Below are 5,919 nucleotides of genomic sequence, written 5' to 3'. Positions count from 1 at the left end.
GGTTAGGTATTCCTGTCCGGTCCGGTCCCGGTCCGGTCTACAGCTGTCCAGGTCTTGAAAGTTGCAGGCCCTGAAGTCCTTAACCCGACTCCAGACGACTTGACTCCTCTGTCGTGCTCTTTTCTCCTCTGAACAGCCCTGTCCTCTGCTGTGATCCCTCACTTTCTCTCCTCCAAAGCATGTGAGTCCTATGATTCCCCTTTCGCACAAAAAGGCTCCTTGTTTTCTGAGAGTGGAAGGACGGAAGGGAGAGGTCAGGAGGAGAGAGAGAGCGAGAGAGAGAGAAAGTAAGAGAGGGAGAGATTAGGATGAGAAGAACGAGAGAGAGAGAGAGACACTGCAGAAACTCTATAATGTTTGACATTCATTCATTATACGACTACAATTGGTTAACTCATTAGATTTAGAAGGAGGCATGACTAGCTGTAAATAAGAACGCTGCACACCACAATACTGATCAGATTAAGCTTGAAATGGAAAGGTCAATTGCTGCAGGAGATAACAGTTTAACTGGTTTGCTTAGTGCGAGGAATAACTCACTTAGATTTAAAGTTCTCCTGCAGTGGAGGATTTTAGAGAGATTTTCCTCTACTGATGATTTTTGAATGAACCGACTGTCCAATGCACTCTCAACAAACACCTTTACCCTTCACTTTCAAACAAGCCCATCCCCGCATGCTTGGAAGTGGTGACATCAATATCATATAGGTGCAATGTCAAGGTGGTTTGAGTGAGTTTAGGTTTCTGGAGGTGTCATGGGATGGGAGGTGCACAGTGAAACCCCACCCACCCCTCCTTTCTCTAACCAGTTTACTAAACAGGTGCTCATGGAAAAGAGCACAAGGGATAGTTACATTAGATCCTGTGTATTGGTAAATGGCCCTTTATTTATACCAATATTTGAATGTGACTAATAAGAGGAAAACACATTTTAAGACAAAGTCATTCAGCTAAGTGTGAGAACAATGCCATTTGAACTCTGGTGGCACCAAATAACGGCACTGGGACGCCTGAAAATGTTGAGTCTCAGTCCTCTAACAAGAGAACTGTGGGGCGGTTCATTAGGAGTGAGAACATAATCCAAACCAACTAGAGGAAACAACCCCAAACATGGGAGGATTAATAGGTATAAGGAGACTGATGCTTGTGAAGTCTAGCATCGCAAAATGAACCGAGGGCAAAGTGCAGGCTCGACTGATGCTCATATTCCGCTATTTCTTCTTGTGTTCCTATGAACACAGTTATGAGCACCAGAAAAGGTAAATTACAGCAAAGAGTGCAGACAAGTCCATCATGCTTAGCTAAAGTGATTTGTTTTGACTCCACCCCTCTGCCAAAATCTCTCACCTAACACGATGACAGGTCACCAAAACTCTGTCCAATAAGCCAGCTGCTTGTGAGTCATGTGACTTTTTGTTTACAAGCCTTGGTTCGCTCGTAATTGGGCAGCGTGAACCTAAACGAACCAAATACAAAAATACAACAAAGTCAACTTTTCCACTCTGGTTCAGACCAAAAACTGTAGGTGTGACCCTATAATTTCCCATATGTCATTTTTTTATGGTGTCGAGACAAGATCACTTCCCCACCCCTACATGGAGGTCAGAGGTCAGGAGTCAGCTACAGAAGAGCACCCGCCGGAGTTCAAAGACATGTCAGTTCAGCAGGGTGAGGCCTTGAACCCTCTGGCTGCTCCAGCTGAAGGAAATGAACAATATCTCACCGACCCACGTGGCGAGTGGTTTTTTGGATGGGCCTAAAGGACGAGCAGTTCCTGATTGCTCAGTCAGGCTTGTTAAAAAACCCGAACTCTCCCCTCAAGCTGAAGATCAGCTGTGAAACTCCTGGCTTGTTATCTGGGTGTGAAGGGACAGTGTTCAGGCTGTGATGCAATTCTTAGAAACTAACATCCTTAACAGTTTGACTTGGGCGGGGGGGGGGGAGCTTGGAGTTGTGTGTGTGTACATGTGTGTGTACATGTGTTAGCCTGATAACCCAGGTCACAAGCTCTTGGCTCATGCCTGCTGTAAGCCTGATGACCTTTCTGTCTGTCCCTCTCTCTGTCTCTCTCATTGTAGGTCTATCTGTCTCTCTCTTAACTGAGTATGTTTTGGTCGTATGGTCATATGTGAAGGTCATGCCACTATGTCTTTATTGTGTATATTGTGACCACCATCCTCTATTGTTGAAAATCCAAATAAAAACAGTTCAAATAACTGTCTTTATCCTCACAACTTTTTAATTTCTCTGTCCTTTTGTCTGCCTGTCTCTCTGTGTTTGTCTATTTTCTCTGTCTGCCTGTCTATGTTTCTCTCTTTTCTCTGTCTCTCTATCTGCCTGTCTCTCGCTCGCTCTCTCTCTTTTCTGTCCCTCTGTCTGCCTGACTCTCTCTCTGTGTCTCTCTTTTCTCTGTCTGCCTGTCTCTCGCTTTCTGTCTCTTGCTCTCTTTTCTCTGTCTGCCTGTCTTTCTCGGTGTCTCTCTTTTCTGTCCCTCTGTCTGTCTGCCTGTCTCTCTATCTGTCTCTCTCTCTTATCTGTCTTTCTCCTCACAACTTTTTAATTTCTCTGTCCCTTTGTCTGCCTGTCTCTCTGTGTTTGTCTATTTTCTCTGTCTGCCTGTCTCTCTTTTCTCTGTCCCTCTGTCGGCCTGCCTCTCTCTGTCTCTTTCTTTTTTGTCTGCCTGTCTTTCTCTGTCTCTCTCTTTTCTGTCCCTCTGTCTGCCTGACTCTCTTTTTCTTCTCTGTCTGCCTGTCTCGCTCTCTGTCTCTCTTTTCTCTGTCTCTCTCTTTTCTGTCTGCCTGTCTCTCGCTCTGTCTCTCTTTTCTCTCTGCCTGTCTTTCTCTGTCTCTCTTTTCTGTCCCTCTGTCTGCCTGACTCTCTCTCTTTTCTCTCTCTCGCTCTCTGTCTCTCGCTCTCTGTCTCTTTTCTCTGTCTGCCTGTCTCTCGCTCTGTCTCTCTTTTCTTTTTTGTCTGCCTGTCTTTCTCTGTCTCTTTTCTGTCCCTCTGTCTGCCTGACTCTCTCTCTCTTTTCTGTCTACCTGTCTCTCGCTCTGTCTCTTTTCTCTGTCTCTCTCTTTTCTGTCCCTCTGTCTGCCTGACTCTCTCTCTCTTTTCTCTGTCTGTGGTGGAGAGGAAAGCCCAGAGTCAAACAGCTGAGCTGCCTCTTGTTAAAACAAACCTGTGTTTGACTGAAGGTTACATCATTCCCACACATCATCTGATTCTCTTTTTACTTCTCATTCTTCATGTAAAAAAATATTTTAACAATAATTAACATGGAGGAGGTCAGAGGGAATATGGTTTTGATGTACCGATTGTGCGCTCCATGCATCAGTGAAATATTCTTTGCTTGACATTCATTTCAATTGCAATTAATTTCAATGAGCTTTTATTGCCATGACTTACATGTGTACATATTGCCAAAGCATACAACAACAAAACAATAAATGTAGGACAAAATCATTTAAGAAAAATAGTATAAAATATAGCCGCAAGCGGCAATTGCGGGGTCCAAGCACAATTTGAAAAGACAGACAAAACAGAAGGTAGAAAGACACAAAAGCTGACAGGTTGTGAAGATTGGACACACATTCTATTAGTTAAGGCTTAGCACCAGCTTTTGTGTTGGACAACCACATTGTTGAAGTTATTCACAATGGCCAGACTTCCTATTAGAACACATACCGATTGCTCTTGACAACTAATGACTTCAGAAAGGACAAGCCTGGATTTGAACCCACAACTTTCCACACGAGAGGCAGACATTTTACTTACTGAGCTGTTACAGCGTTACTGAGGAGAAAATAACTAAAGGGAGAAGTATTGTGATACTGCAGCCTATGATTGACAGCGCTAATCACTTTATAAAACATTGTAGTACTCTCCATTAACGAATAAAACAATACTAAATCACATGGGCCAGAAAGCCGCTGCTGCACTGCTCTCTGTGGGTCTGGCCACACCCCAATCAGTGATGCCAATCAGGTATTTTGCCATTGACAGATGATGTCAAACACCTGCTTTGAGTTTTCTACACTCTGTGATTTAGTGTTGATTTACTTTTCATTAAACGTCACAGTCATCAGCCTGCCAACTTCCACATTGCTATATACCACAGTGGAGAAAACTGAGTAGTGGGTGGAATTTGCAACCCACCTGCCAAGTTTTGGTGTTTCTAGGTCTTACGGTTTTTGCTGCACAAACGCTTTTAGCAGAGAAAATAAAAAGACATTTTCATAGGGTCACAATAGGCAACCTTCAACTTAATATGCCCTCAATAAGCACTTGGAAACATACCACATGCATGCATTGCTACATTGTTGGCAAGTAGGACTTGGCCACCTGGGGATTCAAACCCTGGCCCTTTGTATCCGCAGAGAAGGTGACTTACTGACTGTGCCACTGGAGAGACATGATCTCCACACACCTTCTCACAAGTTGAGGCAATGACATCACATGTGCAAAACTGGGGTATTTTTGTCTATTTAAACTTAAAACCCTTACAACAGTCAAAATGTTAGTGATAAAATTCTGAAAAAAATCACACATCATTCTGCTGGTTTCGGGTGTGTTGTCAAATATTTTGGTGAAGTTTGATCAAACATTTGGCGAAATAGAAAATGATGTGCATACAGTACTAATTACAGTAAGATATTGAATATCACTGTGGACTCACCGTTTGACCGATCTGAACACCATTTGAAACACTTGATATCTACCATCTAGAGAATGTCTGTGTCAATTTTGGTAGCATATGATTGAAGACTTGCCGAGATATAGATATTAATTGATTTTGCTTAGTTTGAAAAATATAGAGTGACGGACTTCTGAATTGAGTTGCAGTGAGGCAAACTTTTGTCACAATTCAGTGGATGTGCTGAACAAATTTCAGCTGCGGGTGATTTATTTAGATTTTTTGAATCTTGGAATGTGAAATGTCTAGAAATTTAGATTTGTTGTAATAAGCCACACCCACTTTAATCAATCATTACCAAATTTTATGCATCAACCGAGTCATGACCCTAGATCGTGCAAACCGATTTTGTACAAATCCATGCAGCCGATTACCAGATATAAACTTTTTGCATTTATAGCGCCCATTAGTGATGGAACTCCAAATGCTTTTGGGGATGTGTTCACGCAACACTACTCAATATGTGTTTCAAATTTTGGCTTAATAAGATGAACGGTTAATGAGTTATGGGCAATTTAGTGTTATGGCGTGTTTCGTTAAAAGTTTATTGGTCGATAAAAGCCAAACCATTTGACCTATCAATAACCTTTATACAACTTTGAAAGAGGACGGTCCCAAGATTCTCCTCAGAAAGTTTCATGTGAATTGGATGAATGGAGTTGTGAAAAAAAGTGTTTCTTAAATAATTCAAAATGGCGGACAATGCAATATGGTGGACATTGGAAGTTATATATGGGTTGGACTCAGCACATTCCAAAGAATCTAGGAACACAAGAATTTTCAGTCTACGATACACGGTTCAGAAGGTATTGGCCAAAACGTAAAGTTGCTTGTTAGGAGCCCACCTGCCAAATATGGTTGCTGTAGGACTTACGGTTTCTGAGCTGCAGATACTTTTAGCGGAGAAAAAGAAAGAAAGAAAGAAAGAATACTTCCAGCAAATACAAAAGGGTTCCAGCACTACGCGCTTGGACCCCTAATAAAAAGGTGTGTAAACTGAGTTTAAGTGGGTTTACCTCCCTCTACATATAACCATGATGTTACATTAAGGGAGTTTATGGTCCAAATGAAATTAGGGGGAAGATGACTTTATCATCTAATGGTTCATCTTTTCTCATAAATGTTTCAGAACTATTACAATATACAGTATTGAGGTATCAAAAGCACATGGTTCCTCTTTTTAGTAAGATGCTTGTAATAAAATAATAATCCAACATAATATTGGC

Source organism: Centroberyx affinis, unplaced genomic scaffold, assembly GCF_046629955.1.
Source record: "Centroberyx affinis isolate AG114_WGS23_722 - 3 ecotype Tasmania unplaced genomic scaffold, CSIRO-AGI_Caff_v1 ptg001814l_1, whole genome shotgun sequence".
Taxonomy (NCBI): Eukaryota; Metazoa; Chordata; class Actinopteri; order Beryciformes; family Berycidae; genus Centroberyx; species Centroberyx affinis.
Note: the sequence above shows the minus strand (reverse complement) of the source record.